We start from the raw sequence: 18,341 nt of genomic DNA, 5'->3' as shown, positions 1-18,341 counted from the left end.
GAGATCGCACCAGATGCCAATTCTAGATCTTATCACACCTGTGGTCACTGCAGCAGCAGGTGAATCCACTTTGTCCAAAAGGGATCTATTCCATTCAATTGCAAATGATCTAGATAAGACAGAGAACTGCAGCACGGGGACATAGCCGAGTTGGTCAGGTTGAGTGGTGATGAGTTTGCTATTTGGATGAATAAAGAAAGTCAAAAGTGTGAAAGATAAAAAACAAAAGGAGGAAGTGTGAAAAGTGAATGGGCCAAATTGAGGTGCATATGAAGACGTATGCTTTCTTCCAATTCATTAAATCGGGCTAATATGAATCAGGTGAATTGAGTTCTGCTTTTGGAAACTGGGTTAAGAAGGGGTGCACCGTTCCTGGAGGTACTGCAATACCAGGTCAATGCGTGGAGTGGACAGAGCAAGCTCTTTTTCCATCTCCCTGTTCTAAAAATCCATTTAATATATGGTCCCCAGATAGGGGACGTATCAGATATTAAACTGATAAGAACAGATACTACACTTGATCTTAGCCAAAAGGCCGAGAAGCGATAACCAGAATTGGTTTGGGCCTCGAGTGGCACCCTGGCCTATGCCGGACACATCTTAGGGAGAGAGAGCGAGAGGGAGACAAACCCACGCCTACACAAGACATTTTGTCACCCAAGCCAACCCTTGAAAAGGCTGCTTTGCAGAGCAAAAACAAGAAGAATGGTGCGTTTTGCAGCCGCCGCCCACTGCAATGAATCTGAATAACTCCTCCTTTAGGGCGCAAGCAACTCCCCTCCCCCTTGCAGTCTTTCCAATTCACGATACAAAAAGACGGACAGGACAGGTTGCCTGACTTTCCGTCACTGCCACCCTTTGCCATCCTTACCCGTAGAAAGCCCTTTCATCATCCCCAAACCCTAATCTTTTCCCTTTCCTTCCCAGCCCCCAAACCCTGCCCTCTGTACCTTTCTCACCACCCGCTTCCCTTCTCCTGTCATCCCCCTACCACCCGGGAAAAAAAGAGATTGCCCCCTCCTTCCACTAGCCCACCCTCCCACCCAAAGAACAACTTCTTCTGCGCAGCTTGTTTTCTAGGCAGCAGCGCTATTGTGATGTCATCGGGGGGCATTGTGACAAGCCGCCAGTGTTCCGTCTCTTCATGTTGTGCACAGTTCAAACGGAAAATACATCAACAGGCAGACTACAGAAAAGCTTACTATCAAAGGTTAGAGGGGGGCTTTCTCAGAGGGCTTTTTACAGTTTTTCTATTCCCAATTAGCCGTTTAAGTGTACTTATTGAAAGTAGTAATTCTTTCATAGGCCGCCCTTTCTTAGTATTTGACGTTCCTTATATTGCGGTATGAGGCTTCGCAGTAGGTTGCAAACATTCATCACCCATGACTGTCCCCAATTGAGCTCAGAAGCTCAATGTCTATCATGACCTCTCTTTTAGAATGTCCAAGAGCAAGCAAACTATTCCTCCAGGAGAGGGCGCCAACAGACTACTAAAGAGATCATCATTACTCAAAGAAAACCCCAAAAACCAATGCATGATAGGAATAAACAGGTAACTTTCTTTGGAGTGGAAGCGGAGAGATCGCACCAGATGCCAATTCTAGATCTTATCACACCTGTGGTCACTGCAGCAGCAGGTGAATCCACTTTGTCCAAAAGGGATCTATTCCATTCAATTGCAAATGATCTAGATAAGACAGAGAACTGCAGCACGGGGACATAGCCGAGTTGGTCAGGTTGAGTGGTGATGAGTTTGCTATTTGGATGAATAAAGAAAGTCAAAAGTGTGAAAGATAAAAAACAAAAGGAGGAAGTGTGAAAAGTGAATGGGCCAAATTGAGGTGCATATGAAGACGTATGCTTTCTTCCAATTCATTAAATCGGGCTAATATGAATCAGGTGAATTGAGTTCTGCTTTTGGAAACTGGGTTAAGAAGGGGTGCACCGTTCCTGGAGGTACTGCAATACCAGGTCAATGCGTGGAGTGGACAGAGCAAGCTCTTTTTCCATCTCTCTGTTCTAAAAATCCATTTAATATATGGTCCCCAGATAGGGGACGTATCAGATATTAAACTGATAAGAACAGATACTACACTTGATCTTAGCCAAAAGGCCGAGAAGCGATAACCAGAATTGGTTTGGGCCTCGAGTGGCACCCTGGCCTATGCCGGACACATCTTAGGGAGAGAGAGCGAGAGGGAGACAAACCCACGCCTACACAAGACATTTTGTCACGCAAGCCAACCCTTGAAAAGGCTGCTTTGCAGAGCAAAAACAAGAAGAATGGTGCGTTTTGCAGCCGCCGCCCACTGCAATGAATCTGAATAACTCCTCCTTTAGGGCGCAAGCAACTCCCCTCCCCCTTGCAGTCTTTCCAATTCACGATACAAAAAGACGGACAGGACAGGTTGCCTGACTTTCCGTCACTGCCCCCCTTTGCCATCCTTACCCGTAGAAAGCCCTTTCATCATCCCCAAACCCTAATCTTTTCCCTTTCCTTCCCAGCCCCCAAACCCTGCCCTCTGTACCTTTCTCACCACCCGCTTCCCTTCTCCTGTCATCCCCCTACCACCCGGGAAAAAAAGAGCTTGCCCCCTCCTTCCACTAGCCCACCCTCCCACCCAAAGAACAACTTCTTCTGCGCAGCTTGTTTTCTAGGCAGCAGCGCTATTGTGATGTCATCGGGGGGCATTGTGACAAGCCGCCAGTGTTCCGTCTCTTCATGTTGTGCACAGTTCAAACGGAAAATACATCAACAGGCAGACTACAGAAAAGCTTACTATCAAAGGTTAGAGGGGGGCTTTCTCAGAGGGCTTTTTACAGTTTTTCTATTCCCAATTAGCCGTTTAAGTGTACTTATTGAAAGTAGTAATTCTTTCATAGGCCGCCCTTTCTTAGTATTTGACGTTCCTTATATTGCGGTATGAGGCTTCGCAGTAGGTTGCAAACATTCATCACCCATGACTGTCCCCAATTGAGCTCAGAAGCTCAATGTCTATCATGACCTCTCTTTTAGAATGTCCAAGAGCAAGCAAACTATTCCTCCAGGAGAGGGCGCCAACAGACTACTAAAGAGATCATCATTACTCAAAGAAAACCCCAAAAACCAATGCATGATAGGAATAAACAGGTAACTTTCTTTGGAGTGGAAGCGGAGAGATCGCACCAGATGCCAATTCTAGATCTTATCACACCTGTGGTCACTGCAGCAGCAGGTGAATCCACTTTGTCCAAAAGGGATCTATTCCATTCAATTGCAAATGATCTAGATAAGACAGAGAACTGCAGCACGGGGACATAGCCGAGTTGGTCAGGTTGAGTGGTGATGAGTTTGCTATTTGGATGAATAAAGAAAGTCAAAAGTGTGAAAGATAAAAAACAAATGGAGGAAGTGTGAAAAGTGAATGGGCCAAATTGAGGTGCATATGAAGACGTATGCTTTCTTCCAATTCATTAAATCGGGCTAATATGAATCAGGTGAATTGAGTTCTGCTTTTGGAAACTGGGTTAAGAAGGGGTGCACCGTTCCTGAAGGTACTGCAATACCAGGTCAATGCGTGGAGTGGACAGAGCAAGCTCTTTTTCCATCTCCCTGTTCTAAAAATCCATTTAATATATGGTCCCCAGATAGGGGACGTATCAGATATTAAACTGATAAGAACAGATACTACACTTGATCTTAGCCAAAAGGCCGAGAAGCGATAACCAGAATTGGTTTGGGCCTCGAGTGGCACCCTGGCCTATGCCGGACACATCTTAGGGAGAGAGAGCGAGAGGGAGACAAACCCACGCCTACACAAGACATTTTGTCACCCAAGCCAACCCTTGAAAAGGCTGCTTTGCAGAGCAAAAACAAGAAGAATGGTGCGTTTTGCAGCCGCCGCCCACTGCAATGAATCTGAATAACTCCTCCTTTAGGGCGCAAGCAACTCCCCTCCCCCTTGCAGTCTTTCCAATTCACGATACAAAAAGACGGACAGGACAGGTTGCCTGACTTTCCGTCACTGCCACCCTTTGCCATCCTTACCCGTAGAAAGCCCTTTCATCATCCCCAAACCCTAATCTTTTCCCTTTCCTTCCCAGCCCCCAAACCCTGCCCTCTGTACCTTTCTCACCACCCGCTTCCCTTCTCCTGTCATCCCCCTACCACCCGGGAAAAAAAGAGATTGCCCCCTCCTTCCACTAGCCCACCCTCCCACCCAAAGAACAACTTCTTCTGCGCAGCTTGTTTTCTAGGCAGCAGCGCTATTGTGATGTCATCGGGGGGCATTGTGACAAGCCGCCAGTGTTCCGTCTCTTCATGTTGTGCACAGTTCAAACGGAAAATACATCAACAGGCAGACTACAGAAAAGCTTACTATCAAAGGTTAGAGGGGGGCTTTCTCAGAGGGCTTTTTACAGTTTTTCTATTCCCAATTAGCCGTTTAAGTGTACTTATTGAAAGTAGTAATTCTTTCATAGGCCGCCCTTTCTTAGTATTTGACGTTCCTTATATTGCGGTATGAGGCTTCGCAGTAGGTTGCAAACATTCATCACCCATGACTGTCCCCAATTGAGCTCAGAAGCTCAATGTCTATCATGACCTCTCTTTTAGAATGTCCAAGAGCAAGCAAACTATTCCTCCAGGAGAGGGCGCCAACAGACTACTAAAGAGATCATCATTACTCAAAGAAAACCCCAAAAACCAATGCATGATAGGAATAAACAGGTAACTTTCTTTGGAGTGGAAGCGGAGAGATCGCACCAGATGCCAATTCTAGATCTTATCACACCTGTGGTCACTGCAGCAGCAGGTGAATCCACTTTGTCCAAAAGGGATCTATTCCATTCAATTGCAAATGATCTAGATAAGACAGAGAACTGCAGCACGGGGACATAGCCGAGTTGGTCAGGTTGAGTGGTGATGAGTTTGCTATTTGGATGAATAAAGAAAGTCAAAAGTGTGAAAGATAAAAAACAAAAGGAGGAAGTGTGAAAAGTGAATGGGCCAAATTGAGGTGCATATGAAGACGTATGCTTTCTTCCAATTCATTAAATCGGGCTAATATGAATCAGGTGAATTGAGTTCTGCTTTTGGAAACTGGGTTAAGAAGGGGTGCACCGTTCCTGGAGGTACTGCAATACCAGGTCAATGCGTGGAGTGGACAGAGCAAGCTCTTTTTCCATCTCCCTGTTCTAAAAATCCATTTAATATATGGTCCCCAGATAGGGGACGTATCAGATATTAAACTGATAAGAACAGATACTACACTTGATCTTAGCCAAAAGGCCGAGAAGCGATAACCAGAATTGGTTTGGGCCTCGAGTGGCACCCTGGCCTATGCCGGACACATCTTAGGGAGAGAGAGCGAGAGGGAGACAAACCCACGCCTACACAAGACATTTTGTCACCCAAGCCAACCCTTGAAAAGGCTGCTTTGCAGAGCAAAAACAAGAAGAATGGTGCGTTTTGCAGCCGCCGCCCACTGCAATGAATCTGAATAACTCCTCCTTTAGGGCGCAAGCAACTCCCCTCCCCCTTGCAGTCTTTCCAATTCACGATACAAAAAGACGGACAGGACAGGTTGCCTGACTTTCCGTCACTGCCACCCTTTGCCATCCTTACCCGTAGAAAGCCCTTTCATCATCCCCAAACCCTAATCTTTTCCCTTTCCTTCCCAGCCCCCAAACCCTGCCCTCTGTACCTTTCTCACCACCCGCTTCCCTTCTCCTGTCATCCCCCTACCACCCGGGAAAAAAAGAGATTGCCCCCTCCTTCCACTAGCCCACCCTCCCACCCAAAGAACAACTTCTTCTGCGCAGCTTGTTTTCTAGGCAGCAGCGCTATTGTGATGTCATCGGGGGGCATTGTGACAAGCCGCCAGTGTTCCGTCTCTTCATGTTGTGCACAGTTCAAACGGAAAATACATCAACAGGCAGACTACAGAAAAGCTTACTATCAAAGGTTAGAGGGGGGCTTTCTCAGAGGGCTTTTTACAGTTTTTCTATTCCCAATTAGCCGTTTAAGTGTACTTATTGAAAGTAGTAATTCTTTCATAGGCCGCCCTTTCTTAGTATTTGACGTTCCTTATATTGCGGTATGAGGCTTCGCAGTAGGTTGCAAACATTCATCACCCATGACTGTCCCCAATTGAGCTCAGAAGCTCAATGTCTATCATGACCTCTCTTTTAGAATGTCCAAGAGCAAGCAAACTATTCCTCCAGGAGAGGGCGCCAACAGACTACTAAAGAGATCATCATTACTCAAAGAAAACCCCAAAAACCAATGCATGATAGGAATAAACAGGTAACTTTCTTTGGAGTGGAAGCGGAGAGATCGCACCAGATGCCAATTCTAGATCTTATCACACCTGTGGTCACTGCAGCAGCAGGTGAATCCACTTTGTCCAAAAGGGATCTATTCCATTCAATTGCAAATGATCTAGATAAGACAGAGAACTGCAGCACGGGGACATAGCCGAGTTGGTCAGGTTGAGTGGTGATGAGTTTGCTATTTGGATGAATAAAGAAAGTCAAAAGTGTGAAAGATAAAAAACAAAAGGAGGAAGTGTGAAAAGTGAATGGGCCAAATTGAGGTGCATATGAAGACGTATGCTTTCTTCCAATTCATTAAATCGGGCTAATATGAATCAGGTGAATTGAGTTCTGCTTTTGGAAACTGGGTTAAGAAGGGGTGCACCGTTCCTGGAGGTACTGCAATACCAGGTCAATGCGTGGAGTGGACAGAGCAAGCTCTTTTTCCATCTCCCTGTTCTAAAAATCCATTTAATATATGGTCCCCAGATAGGGGACGTATCAGATATTAAACTGATAAGAACAGATACTACACTTGATCTTAGCCAAAAGGCCGAGAAGCGATAACCAGAATTGGTTTGGGCCTCGAGTGGCACCCTGGCCTATGCCGGACACATCTTAGGGAGAGAGAGCGAGAGGGAGACAAACCCACGCCTACACAAGACATTTTGTCACCCAAGCCAACCCTTGAAAAGGCTGCTTTGCAGAGCAAAAACAAGAAGAATGGTGCGTTTTGCAGCCGCCGCCCACTGCAATGAATCTGAATAACTCCTCCTTTAGGGCGCAAGCAACTCCCCTCCCCCTTGCAGTCTTTCCAATTCACGATACAAAAAGACGGACAGGACAGGTTGCCTGACTTTCCGTCACTGCCACCCTTTGCCATCCTTACCCGTAGAAAGCCCTTTCATCATCCCCAAACCCTAATCTTTTCCCTTTCCTTCCCAGCCCCCAAACCCTGCCCTCTGTACCTTTCTCACCACCCGCTTCCCTTCTCCTGTCATCCCCCTACCACCCGGGAAAAAAAGAGATTGCCCCCTCCTTCCACTAGCCCACCCTCCCACCCAAAGAACAACTTCTTCTGCGCAGCTTGTTTTCTAGGCAGCAGCGCTATTGTGATGTCATCGGGGGGCATTGTGACAAGCCGCCAGTGTTCCGTCTCTTCATGTTGTGCACAGTTCAAACGGAAAATACATCAACAGGCAGACTACAGAAAAGCTTACTATCAAAGGTTAGAGGGGGGCTTTCTCAGAGGGCTTTTTACAGTTTTTCTATTCCCAATTAGCCGTTTAAGTGTACTTATTGAAAGTAGTAATTCTTTCATAGGCCGCCCTTTCTTAGTATTTGACGTTCCTTATATTGCGGTATGAGGCTTCGCAGTAGGTTGCAAACATTCATCACCCATGACTGTCCCCAATTGAGCTCAGAAGCTCAATGTCTATCATGACCTCTCTTTTAGAATGTCCAAGAGCAAGCAAACTATTCCTCCAGGAGAGGGCGCCAACAGACTACTAAAGAGATCATCATTACTCAAAGAAAACCCCAAAAACCAATGCATGATAGGAATAAACAGGTAACTTTCTTTGGAGTGGAAGCGGAGAGATCGCACCAGATGCCAATTCTAGATCTTATCACACCTGTGGTCACTGCAGCAGCAGGTGAATCCACTTTGTCCAAAAGGGATCTATTCCATTCAATTGCAAATGATCTAGATAAGACAGAGAACTGCAGCACGGGGACATAGCCGAGTTGGTCAGGTTGAGTGGTGATGAGTTTGCTATTTGGATGAATAAAGAAAGTCAAAAGTGTGAAAGATAAAAAACAAAAGGAGGAAGTGTGAAAAGTGAATGGGCCAAATTGAGGTGCATATGAAGACGTATGCTTTCTTCCAATTCATTAAATCGGGCTAATATGAATCAGGTGAATTGAGTTCTGCTTTTGGAAACTGGGTTAAGAAGGGGTGCACCGTTCCTGGAGGTACTGCAATACCAGGTCAATGCGTGGAGTGGACAGAGCAAGCTCTTTTTCCATCTCCCTGTTCTAAAAATCCATTTAATATATGGTCCCCAGATAGGGGACGTATCAGATATTAAACTGATAAGAACAGATACTACACTTGATCTTAGCCAAAAGGCCGAGAAGCGATAACCAGAATTGGTTTGGGCCTCGAGTGGCACCCTGGCCTATGCCGGACACATCTTAGGGAGAGAGAGCGAGAGGGAGACAAACCCACGCCTACACAAGACATTTTGTCACCCAAGCCAACCCTTGAAAAGGCTGCTTTGCAGAGCAAAAACAAGAAGAATGGTGCGTTTTGCAGCCGCCGCCCACTGCAATGAATCTGAATAACTCCTCCTTTAGGGCGCAAGCAACTCCCCTCCCCCTTGCAGTCTTTCCAATTCACGATACAAAAAGACGGACAGGACAGGTTGCCTGACTTTCCGTCACTGCCACCCTTTGCCATCCTTACCCGTAGAAAGCCCTTTCATCATCCCCAAACCCTAATCTTTTCCCTTTCCTTCCCAGCCCCCAAACCCTGCCCTCTGTACCTTTCTCACCACCCGCTTCCCTTCTCCTGTCATCCCCCTACCACCCGGGAAAAAAAGAGATTGCCCCCTCCTTCCACTAGCCCACCCTCCCACCCAAAGAACAACTTCTTCTGCGCAGCTTGTTTTCTAGGCAGCAGCGCTATTGTGATGTCATCGGGGGGCATTGTGACAAGCCGCCAGTGTTCCGTCTCTTCATGTTGTGCACAGTTCAAACGGAAAATACATCAACAGGCAGACTACAGAAAAGCTTACTATCAAAGGTTAGAGGGGGGCTTTCTCAGAGGGCTTTTTACAGTTTTTCTATTCCCAATTAGCCGTTTAAGTGTACTTATTGAAAGTAGTAATTCTTTCATAGGCCGCCCTTTCTTAGTATTTGACGTTCCTTATATTGCGGTATGAGGCTTCGCAGTAGGTTGCAAACATTCATCACCCATGACTGTCCCCAATTGAGCTCAGAAGCTCAATGTCTATCATGACCTCTCTTTTAGAATGTCCAAGAGCAAGCAAACTATTCCTCCAGGAGAGGGCGCCAACAGACTACTAAAGAGATCATCATTACTCAAAGAAAACCCCAAAAACCAATGCATGATAGGAATAAACAGGTAACTTTCTTTGGAGTGGAAGCGGAGAGATCGCACCAGATGCCAATTCTAGATCTTATCACACCTGTGGTCACTGCAGCAGCAGGTGAATCCACTTTGTCCAAAAGGGATCTATTCCATTCAATTGCAAATGATCTAGATAAGACAGAGAACTGCAGCACGGGGACATAGCCGAGTTGGTCAGGTTGAGTGGTGATGAGTTTGCTATTTGGATGAATAAAGAAAGTCAAAAGTGTGAAAGATAAAAAACAAAAGGAGGAAGTGTGAAAAGTGAATGGGCCAAATTGAGGTGCATATGAAGACGTATGCTTTCTTCCAATTCATTAAATCGGGCTAATATGAATCAGGTGAATTGAGTTCTGCTTTTGGAAACTGGGTTAAGAAGGGGTGCACCGTTCCTGGAGGTACTGCAATACCAGGTCAATGCGTGGAGTGGACAGAGCAAGCTCTTTTTCCATCTCCCTGTTCTAAAAATCCATTTAATATATGGTCCCCAGATAGGGGACGTATCAGATATTAAACTGATAAGAACAGATACTACACTTGATCTTAGCCAAAAGGCCGAGAAGCGATAACCAGAATTGGTTTGGGCCTCGAGTGGCACCCTGGCCTATGCCGGACACATCTTAGGGAGAGAGAGCGAGAGGGAGACAAACCCACGCCTACACAAGACATTTTGTCACCCAAGCCAACCCTTGAAAAGGCTGCTTTGCAGAGCAAAAACAAGAAGAATGGTGCGTTTTGCAGCCGCCGCCCACTGCAATGAATCTGAATAACTCCTCCTTTAGGGCGCAAGCAACTCCCCTCCCCCTTGCAGTCTTTCCAATTCACGATACAAAAAGACGGACAGGACAGGTTGCCTGACTTTCCGTCACTGCCACCCTTTGCCATCCTTACCCGTAGAAAGCCCTTTCATCATCCCCAAACCCTAATCTTTTCCCTTTCCTTCCCAGCCCCCAAACCCTGCCCTCTGTACCTTTCTCACCACCCGCTTCCCTTCTCCTGTCATCCCCCTACCACCCGGGAAAAAAAGAGATTGCCCCCTCCTTCCACTAGCCCACCCTCCCACCCAAAGAACAACTTCTTCTGCGCAGCTTGTTTTCTAGGCAGCAGCGCTATTGTGATGTCATCGGGGGGCATTGTGACAAGCCGCCAGTGTTCCGTCTCTTCATGTTGTGCACAGTTCAAACGGAAAATACATCAACAGGCAGACTACAGAAAAGCTTACTATCAAAGGTTAGAGGGGGGCTTTCTCAGAGGGCTTTTTACAGTTTTTCTATTCCCAATTAGCCGTTTAAGTGTACTTATTGAAAGTAGTAATTCTTTCATAGGCCGCCCTTTCTTAGTATTTGACGTTCCTTATATTGCGGTATGAGGCTTCGCAGTAGGTTGCAAACATTCATCACCCATGACTGTCCCCAATTGAGCTCAGAAGCTCAATGTCTATCATGACCTCTCTTTTAGAATGTCCAAGAGCAAGCAAACTATTCCTCCAGGAGAGGGCGCCAACAGACTACTAAAGAGATCATCATTACTCAAAGAAAACCCCAAAAACCAATGCATGATAGGAATAAACAGGTAACTTTCTTTGGAGTGGAAGCGGAGAGATCGCACCAGATGCCAATTCTAGATCTTATCACACCTGTGGTCACTGCAGCAGCAGGTGAATCCACTTTGTCCAAAAGGGATCTATTCCATTCAATTGCAAATGATCTAGATAAGACAGAGAACTGCAGCACGGGGACATAGCCGAGTTGGTCAGGTTGAGTGGTGATGAGTTTGCTATTTGGATGAATAAAGAAAGTCAAAAGTGTGAAAGATAAAAAACAAAAGGAGGAAGTGTGAAAAGTGAATGGGCCAAATTGAGGTGCATATGAAGACGTATGCTTTCTTCCAATTCATTAAATCGGGCTAATATGAATCAGGTGAATTGAGTTCTGCTTTTGGAAACTGGGTTAAGAAGGGGTGCACCGTTCCTGGAGGTACTGCAATACCAGGTCAATGCGTGGAGTGGACAGAGCAAGCTCTTTTTCCATCTCCCTGTTCTAAAAATCCATTTAATATATGGTCCCCAGATAGGGGACGTATCAGATATTAAACTGATAAGAACAGATACTACACTTGATCTTAGCCAAAAGGCCGAGAAGCGATAACCAGAATTGGTTTGGGCCTCGAGTGGCACCCTGGCCTATGCCGGACACATCTTAGGGAGAGAGAGCGAGAGGGAGACAAACCCACGCCTACACAAGACATTTTGTCACCCAAGCCAACCCTTGAAAAGGCTGCTTTGCAGAGCAAAAACAAGAAGAATGGTGCGTTTTGCAGCCGCCGCCCACTGCAATGAATCTGAATAACTCCTCCTTTAGGGCGCAAGCAACTCCCCTCCCCCTTGCAGTCTTTCCAATTCACGATACAAAAAGACGGACAGGACAGGTTGCCTGACTTTCCGTCACTGCCACCCTTTGCCATCCTTACCCGTAGAAAGCCCTTTCATCATCCCCAAACCCTAATCTTTTCCCTTTCCTTCCCAGCCCCCAAACCCTGCCCTCTGTACCTTTCTCACCACCCGCTTCCCTTCTCCTGTCATCCCCCTACCACCCGGGAAAAAAAGAGATTGCCCCCTCCTTCCACTAGCCCACCCTCCCACCCAAAGAACAACTTCTTCTGCGCAGCTTGTTTTTTAGGCAGCAGCGCTATTGTGATGTCATCGGGGGGCATTGTGACAAGCCGCCAGTGTTCCGTCTCTTCATGTTGTGCACAGTTCAAACGGAAAATACATCAACAGGCAGACTACAGAAAAGCTTACTATCAAAGGTTAGAGGGGGGCTTTCTCAGAGGGCTTTTTACAGTTTTTCTATTCCCAATTAGCCGTTTAAGTGTACTTATTGAAAGTAGTAATTCTTTCATAGGCCGCCCTTTCTTAGTATTTGACGTTCCTTATATTGCGGTATGAGGCTTCGCAGTAGGTTGCAAACATTCATCACCCATGACTGTCCCCAATTGAGCTCAGAAGCTCAATGTCTATCATGACCTCTCTTTTAGAATGTCCAAGAGCAAGCAAACTATTCCTCCAGGAGAGGGCGCCAACAGACTACTAAAGAGATCATCATTACTCAAAGAAAACCCCAAAAACCAATGCATGATAGGAATAAACAGGTAACTTTCTTTGGAGTGGAAGCGGAGAGATCGCACCAGATGCCAATTCTAGATCTTATCACACCTGTGGTCACTGCAGCAGCAGGTGAATCCACTTTGTCCAAAAGGGATCTATTCCATTCAATTGCAAATGATCTAGATAAGACAGAGAACTGCAGCACGGGGACATAGCCGAGTTGGTCAGGTTGAGTGGTGATGAGTTTGCTATTTGGATGAATAAAGAAAGTCAAAAGTGTGAAAGATAAAAAACAAAAGGAGGAAGTGTGAAAAGTGAATGGGCCAAATTGAGGTGCATATGAAGACGTATGCTTTCTTCCAATTCATTAAATCGGGCTAATATGAATCAGGTGAATTGAGTTCTGCTTTTGGAAACTGGGTTAAGAAGGGGTGCACCGTTCCTGGAGGTACTGCAATACCAGGTCAATGCGTGGAGTGGACAGAGCAAGCTCTTTTTCCATCTCCCTGTTCTAAAAATCCATTTAATATATGGTCCCCAGATAGGGGACGTATCAGATATTAAACTGATAAGAACAGATACTACACTTGATCTTAGCCAAAAGGCCGAGAAGCGATAACCAGAATTGGTTTGGGCCTCGAGTGGCACCCTGGCCTATGCCGGACACATCTTAGGGAGAGAGAGCGAGAGGGAGACAAACCCACGCCTACACAAGACATTTTGTCACCCAAGCCAACCCTTGAAAAGGCTGCTTTGCAGAGCAAAAACAAGAAGAATGGTGCGTTTTGCAGCCGCCGCCCACTGCAATGAATCTGAATAACTCCTCCTTTAGGGCGCAAGCAACTCCCCTCCCCCTTGCAGTCTTTCCAATTCACGATACAAAAAGACGGACAGGACAGGTTGCCTGACTTTCCGTCACTGCCACCCTTTGCCATCCTTACCCGTAGAAAGCCCTTTCATCATCCCCAAACCCTAATCTTTTCCCTTTCCTTCCCAGCCCCCAAACCCTGCCCTCTGTACCTTTCTCACCACCCGCTTCCCTTCTCCTGTCATCCCCCTACCACCCGGGAAAAAAAGAGATTGCCCCCTCCTTCCACTAGCCCACCCTCCCACCCAAAGAACAACTTCTTCTGCGCAGCTTGTTTTCTAGGCAGCAGCGCTATTGTGATGTCATCGGGGGGCATTGTGACAAGCCGCCAGTGTTCCGTCTCTTCATGTTGTGCACAGTTCAAACGGAAAATACATCAACAGGCAGACTACAGAAAAGCTTACTATCAAAGGTTAGAGGGGGGCTTTCTCAGAGGGCTTTTTACAGTTTTTCTATTCCCAATTAGCCGTTTAAGTGTACTTATTGAAAGTAGTAATTCTTTCATAGGCCGCCCTTTCTTAGTATTTGACGTTCCTTATATTGCGGTATGAGGCTTCGCAGTAGGTTGCAAACATTCATCACCCATGACTGTCCCCAATTGAGCTCAGAAGCTCAATGTCTATCATGACCTCTCTTTTAGAATGTCCAAGAGCAAGCAAACTATTCCTCCAGGAGAGGGCGCCAACAGACTACTAAAGAGATCATCATTACTCAAAGAAAACCCCAAAAACCAATGCATGATAGGAATAAACAGGTAACTTTCTTTGGAGTGGAAGCGGAGAGATCGCACCAGATGCCAATTCTAGATCTTATCACACCTGTGGTCACTGCAGCAGCAGGTGAATCCACTTTGTCCAAAAGGGATCTATTCCATTCAATTGCAAATGATCTAGATAAGACAGAGAACTGCAGCACGGGGACATAGCCGAGTTGGTCAGGTTGAGTGGTGATGAGTTTGCTATTTGGATGAATAAAGAAAGTCAAAAGTGTGAAAGATAAAAAACAAAAGGAGGAAGTGTGAAAAGTGAATGGGCCAAATTGAGGTGCATATGAAGACGTATGCTTTCTTCCAATTCATTAAATCGGGCTAATATGAATCAGGTGAATTGAGTTCTGCTTTTGGAAACTGGGTTAAGAAGGGGTGCACCGTTCCTGGAGGTACTGCAATACCAGGTCAATGCGTGGAGTGGACAGAGCAAGCTCTTTTTCCATCTCCCTGTTCTAAAAATCCATTTAATATATGGTCCCCAGATAGGGGACGTATCAGATATTAAACTGATAAGAACAGATTTTGATTTAATGAAGCTTTCCAAAGCACCGCAAAAATGCATGACCGAAGTCACACCAAAAACAGTGCAAAGGCTAGGATTCGTGTGGACCCCTCCGTGAGAAGAGGATCCCCAAAAATCAACCCCGTCCCTCCGAACCAGAAGGCCACAGCGAGGGTCAGGGATCTTCGGTGCTCCCCCAAGCCGAAGCCTGGTTGAGCCTTGTTGTTGCTCCCAGCGTCCACCGAGGCATCTTACCCAAGTGGAGTAGGGAGCTACTAGTCGTTGGTTTCGCAGCCGAGACTGCCCGGACCGTCAACCGGTGTTGGTTTCTCAGCCCAAGGCTGACCGGACCTCCAACCGGGTGTTGGTTTCTCAGCCCAAGGCTGACCGGACCTCCAACCGGGTGTTGGTTTCTCAGCCCAAGGCTAACCGGACCTCCAACCGGGTGTTGGTTTCTCAGCCAAAGCTGACCCGGACCTCCAACCGGGTGTTGGTTTCTCAGCCCAAAGCTGACCGGACCTCCGACCGGGATTATAAAAATTTCCCTTCTTAGCCAGAAGGCCAGGATAGGGCAATATGCTTGGAAAGTATGAATAGGCAAGGCGCGGCGTGCGACAGAGTCTGAGGCTTACCAGGGTCCCAACCTAGCAAGTTCAGACTCCCTCCAGGGTGTCCATTCCTGGGGCACATTGCACCATAACCCCCACACTTACTCAGTCTAATAGCCTCAATCCTGGTAGGGCCATGGTTTCCTCTAGATGGATATACTATCCTCCCAAAGTACTAACAAGTGCAACCTTCCAGTGTGCATTGCATCATTGTACTAAGGTGGCCGGAGCCTTAAACCACCTTTTCGAACGATACTACACTTGATCTTAGCCAAAAGGCCGAGAAGCGATAACCAGAATTGGTTTGGGCCTCGAGTGGCACCCTGGCCTATGCCGGACACATCTTAGGGAGAGAGAGCGAGAGGGAGACAAACCCACGCCTACACAAGACATTTTGTCACCCAAGCCAACCCTTGAAAAGGCTGCTTTGCAGAGCAAAAACAAGAAGAATGGTGCGTTTTGCAGCCGCCGCCCACTGCAATGAATCTGAATAACTCCTCCTTTAGGGCGCAAGCAACTCCCCTCCCCCTTGCAGTCTTTCCAATTCACGATACAAAAAGACGGACAGGACAGGTTGCCTGACTTTCCGTCACTGCCACCCTTTGCCATCCTTACCCGTAGAAAGCCCTTTCATCATCCCCAAACCCTAATCTTTTCCCTTTCCTTCCCAGCCCCCAAACCCTGCCCTCTGTACCTTTCTCACCACCCGCTTCCCTTCTCCTGTCATCCCCCTACCACCCGGGAAAAAAAAAGATTGCCCCCTCCTTCCACTAGCCCACCCTCCCACCCAAAGAACAACTTCTTCTGCGCAGCTTGTTTTCTAGGCAGCAGCGCTATTGTGATGTCATCGGGGGGCATTGTGACAAGCCGCCAGTGTTCCGTCTCTTCATGTTGTGCACAGTTCAAACGGAAAATACATCAACAGGCAGACTACAGAAAAGCTTACTATCAAAGGTTAGAGGGGGGCTTTCTCAGAGGGCTTTTTACAGTTTTTCTATTCCCAATTAGCCGTTTAAGTGTACTTATTGAAAGTAGTAATTCTTTCATAGGCCGCCCTTTCTTAGTATTTGACGTTCCTTATATTGCGGTATGAGGCTTCGCAGTAGGTTGCAAACATTCATCACCCATGACTGTCCCCAATTGAGCTCAGAAGCTCAATGTCTATCATGACCTCTCTTTTAGAATGTCCAAGAGCAAGCAAACTATTCCTCCAGGAGAGGGCGCCAACAGACTACTAAAGAGATCATCATTACTCAAAGAAAACCCCAAAAACCAATGCATGATAGGAATAAACAGGTAACTTTCTTTGGAGTGGAAGCGGAGAGATCGCACCAGATGCCAATTCTAGATCTTATCACACCTGTGGTCACTGCAGCAGCAGGTGAATCCACTTTGTCCAAAAGGGATCTATTCCATTCAATTGCAAATGATCTAGATAAGACAGAGAACTGCAGCACGGGGACATAGCCGAGTTGGTCAGGTTATGTGGTGATTAGTTTGCTATTTGGATGAATAAAGAAAGTCAAAAGTGTGAAAGATAAAAAACAAAAGGAGGAAGTGTGAAAAGTGAATGGGCCAAATTGAGGTGCATATGAAGACGTATGCTTTCTTCCAATTCATTAAATCGGGCTAATATGAATCAGGTGAATTGAGTTCTGCTTTTGGAAACTGGGTTAAGAAGGGGTGCACCGTTCCTGGAGGTACTGCAATACCAGGTCAATGCGTGGAGTGGACAGAGCAAGCTCTTTTTCCATCTCCCTGTTCTAAAAATCCATTTAATATATGGTCCCCAGATAGGGGACGTATCAGATATTAAACTGATAAGAACAGATACTACACTTGATCTTAGCCAAAAGGCCGAGAAGCGATAACCAGAATTGGTTTGGGCCTCGAGTGGCACCCTGGCCTATGCCGGACACATCTTAGGGAGAGAGAGCGAGAGGGAGACAAACCCACGCCTACACAAGACATTTTGTCACCCAAGCCAACCCTTGAAAAGGCTGCTTTGCAGAGCAAAAACAAGAAGAATGGTGCGTTTTGCAGCCGCCGCCCACTGCAATGAATCTGAATAACTCCTCCTTTAGGGCGCAAGCAACTCCCCTCCCCCTTGCAGTCTTTCCAATTCACGATACAAAAAGACGGACAGGACAGGTTGCCTGACTTTCCGTCACTGCCACCCTTTGCCATCCTTACCCGTAGAAAGCCCTTTCATCATCCCCAAACCCTAATCTTTTCCCTTTCCTTCCCAGCCCCCAAACCCTGCCCTCTGTACCTTTCTCACCACCCGCTTCCCTTCTCCTGTCATCCCCCTACCACCCGGGAAAAAAAGAGATTGCCCCCTCCTTCCACTAGCCCACCCTCCCACCCAAAGAACAACTTCTTCTGCGCAGCTTGTTTTCTAGGCAGCAGCGCTATTGTGATGTCATCGGGGGGCATTGTGACAAGCCGCCAGTGTTCCGTCTCTTCATGTTGTGCACAGTTCAAACGGAAAATACATCAACAGGCAGACTACAGAAAAGCTTACTATCAAAGGTTAGAGGGGGGCTTTCTCAGAGGGCTTTTTACAGTTTTTCTATTCCCAATTAGCCGTTTAAGTGTACTTATTGAAAGTAGTAATTCTTTCATAGGCCGCCCTTTCTTAGTATTTGACGTTCCTTATATTGCGGTATGAGGCTTCGCAGTAGGTTGCAAACATTCATCACCCATGACTGTCCCCAATTGAGCTCAGAAGCTCAATGTCTATCATGACCTCTCTTTTAGAATGTCCAAGAGCAAGCAAACTATTCCTCCAGGAGAGGGCGCCAACAGACTACTAAAGAGATCATCATTACTCAAAGAAAACCCCAAAAACCAATGCATGATAGGAATAAACAGGTAACTTTCTTTGGAGTGGAAGCGGAGAGATCGCACCAGATGCCAATTCTAGATCTTATCACACCTGTGGTCACTGCAGCAGCAGGTGAATCCACTTTGTCCAAAAGGGATCTATTCCATTCAATTGCAAATGATCTAGATAAGACAGAGAACTGCAGCACGGGGA

At 46.6% G+C, this 18,341-nt stretch overlaps 11 non-coding genes and 1 pseudogene across 11 annotated transcripts; all 12 read right to left on the bottom strand.

The window, feature by feature from the left end:
* Nucleotides 1-356: 356 nt before the first annotated feature.
* LOC142273692 (U2 spliceosomal RNA) lies at nt 357-547 on the bottom strand. The gene has a single exon (XR_012738155.1). It is a non-coding gene; the product is annotated as a U2 spliceosomal RNA (small nuclear RNA).
* Nucleotides 548-1,934: 1,387 nt separating this feature from the next.
* Nucleotides 1,935-2,125, bottom strand: LOC142273704 (U2 spliceosomal RNA). Its single transcript, XR_012738166.1, has one exon. It is a non-coding gene; the product is annotated as a U2 spliceosomal RNA (small nuclear RNA).
* A 1,387-nt stretch (nt 2,126-3,512) lies between these two features.
* LOC142273703 (U2 spliceosomal RNA) lies at nt 3,513-3,703 on the bottom strand. Its single transcript, XR_012738165.1, has one exon. It is a non-coding gene; the product is annotated as a U2 spliceosomal RNA (small nuclear RNA).
* A 1,387-nt stretch (nt 3,704-5,090) lies between these two features.
* Nucleotides 5,091-5,281, bottom strand: LOC142273691 (U2 spliceosomal RNA). Its single transcript, XR_012738154.1, has one exon. It is a non-coding gene; the product is annotated as a U2 spliceosomal RNA (small nuclear RNA).
* Nucleotides 5,282-6,668: 1,387 nt separating this feature from the next.
* On the bottom strand, nt 6,669-6,859 carry LOC142273690 (U2 spliceosomal RNA). The gene has a single exon (XR_012738153.1). It is a non-coding gene; the product is annotated as a U2 spliceosomal RNA (small nuclear RNA).
* A 1,387-nt stretch (nt 6,860-8,246) lies between these two features.
* LOC142273689 (U2 spliceosomal RNA) lies at nt 8,247-8,437 on the bottom strand. Its single transcript, XR_012738152.1, has one exon. It is a non-coding gene; the product is annotated as a U2 spliceosomal RNA (small nuclear RNA).
* A 1,387-nt stretch (nt 8,438-9,824) lies between these two features.
* LOC142273687 (U2 spliceosomal RNA) lies at nt 9,825-10,015 on the bottom strand. The gene has a single exon (XR_012738151.1). It is a non-coding gene; the product is annotated as a U2 spliceosomal RNA (small nuclear RNA).
* Nucleotides 10,016-11,402: 1,387 nt separating this feature from the next.
* Nucleotides 11,403-11,593, bottom strand: LOC142273686 (U2 spliceosomal RNA). The gene has a single exon (XR_012738150.1). It is a non-coding gene; the product is annotated as a U2 spliceosomal RNA (small nuclear RNA).
* Nucleotides 11,594-12,980: 1,387 nt separating this feature from the next.
* Nucleotides 12,981-13,171, bottom strand: LOC142273685 (U2 spliceosomal RNA). Its single transcript, XR_012738149.1, has one exon. It is a non-coding gene; the product is annotated as a U2 spliceosomal RNA (small nuclear RNA).
* Nucleotides 13,172-14,558: 1,387 nt separating this feature from the next.
* Nucleotides 14,559-14,753, bottom strand: LOC142273711 (U2 spliceosomal RNA). The gene has a single exon (XR_012738171.1). It is a non-coding gene; the product is annotated as a U2 spliceosomal RNA (small nuclear RNA).
* A 697-nt stretch (nt 14,754-15,450) lies between these two features.
* LOC142273716 (U2 spliceosomal RNA) lies at nt 15,451-15,592 on the bottom strand (annotated as a pseudogene).
* Nucleotides 15,593-16,979: 1,387 nt separating this feature from the next.
* On the bottom strand, nt 16,980-17,170 carry LOC142273684 (U2 spliceosomal RNA). Its single transcript, XR_012738148.1, has one exon. It is a non-coding gene; the product is annotated as a U2 spliceosomal RNA (small nuclear RNA).
* Nucleotides 17,171-18,341: the final 1,171 nt, after the last annotated feature.

The sequence above is a fragment of the Anomaloglossus baeobatrachus genome, unplaced genomic scaffold (genome assembly GCF_048569485.1).
Source record: "Anomaloglossus baeobatrachus isolate aAnoBae1 unplaced genomic scaffold, aAnoBae1.hap1 Scaffold_3658, whole genome shotgun sequence".
NCBI lineage: Eukaryota > Metazoa > Chordata > Amphibia > Anura > Aromobatidae > Anomaloglossus > Anomaloglossus baeobatrachus.
Note: the sequence above shows the minus strand (reverse complement) of the source record. Positions and strands in the feature narration are given on the sequence as shown.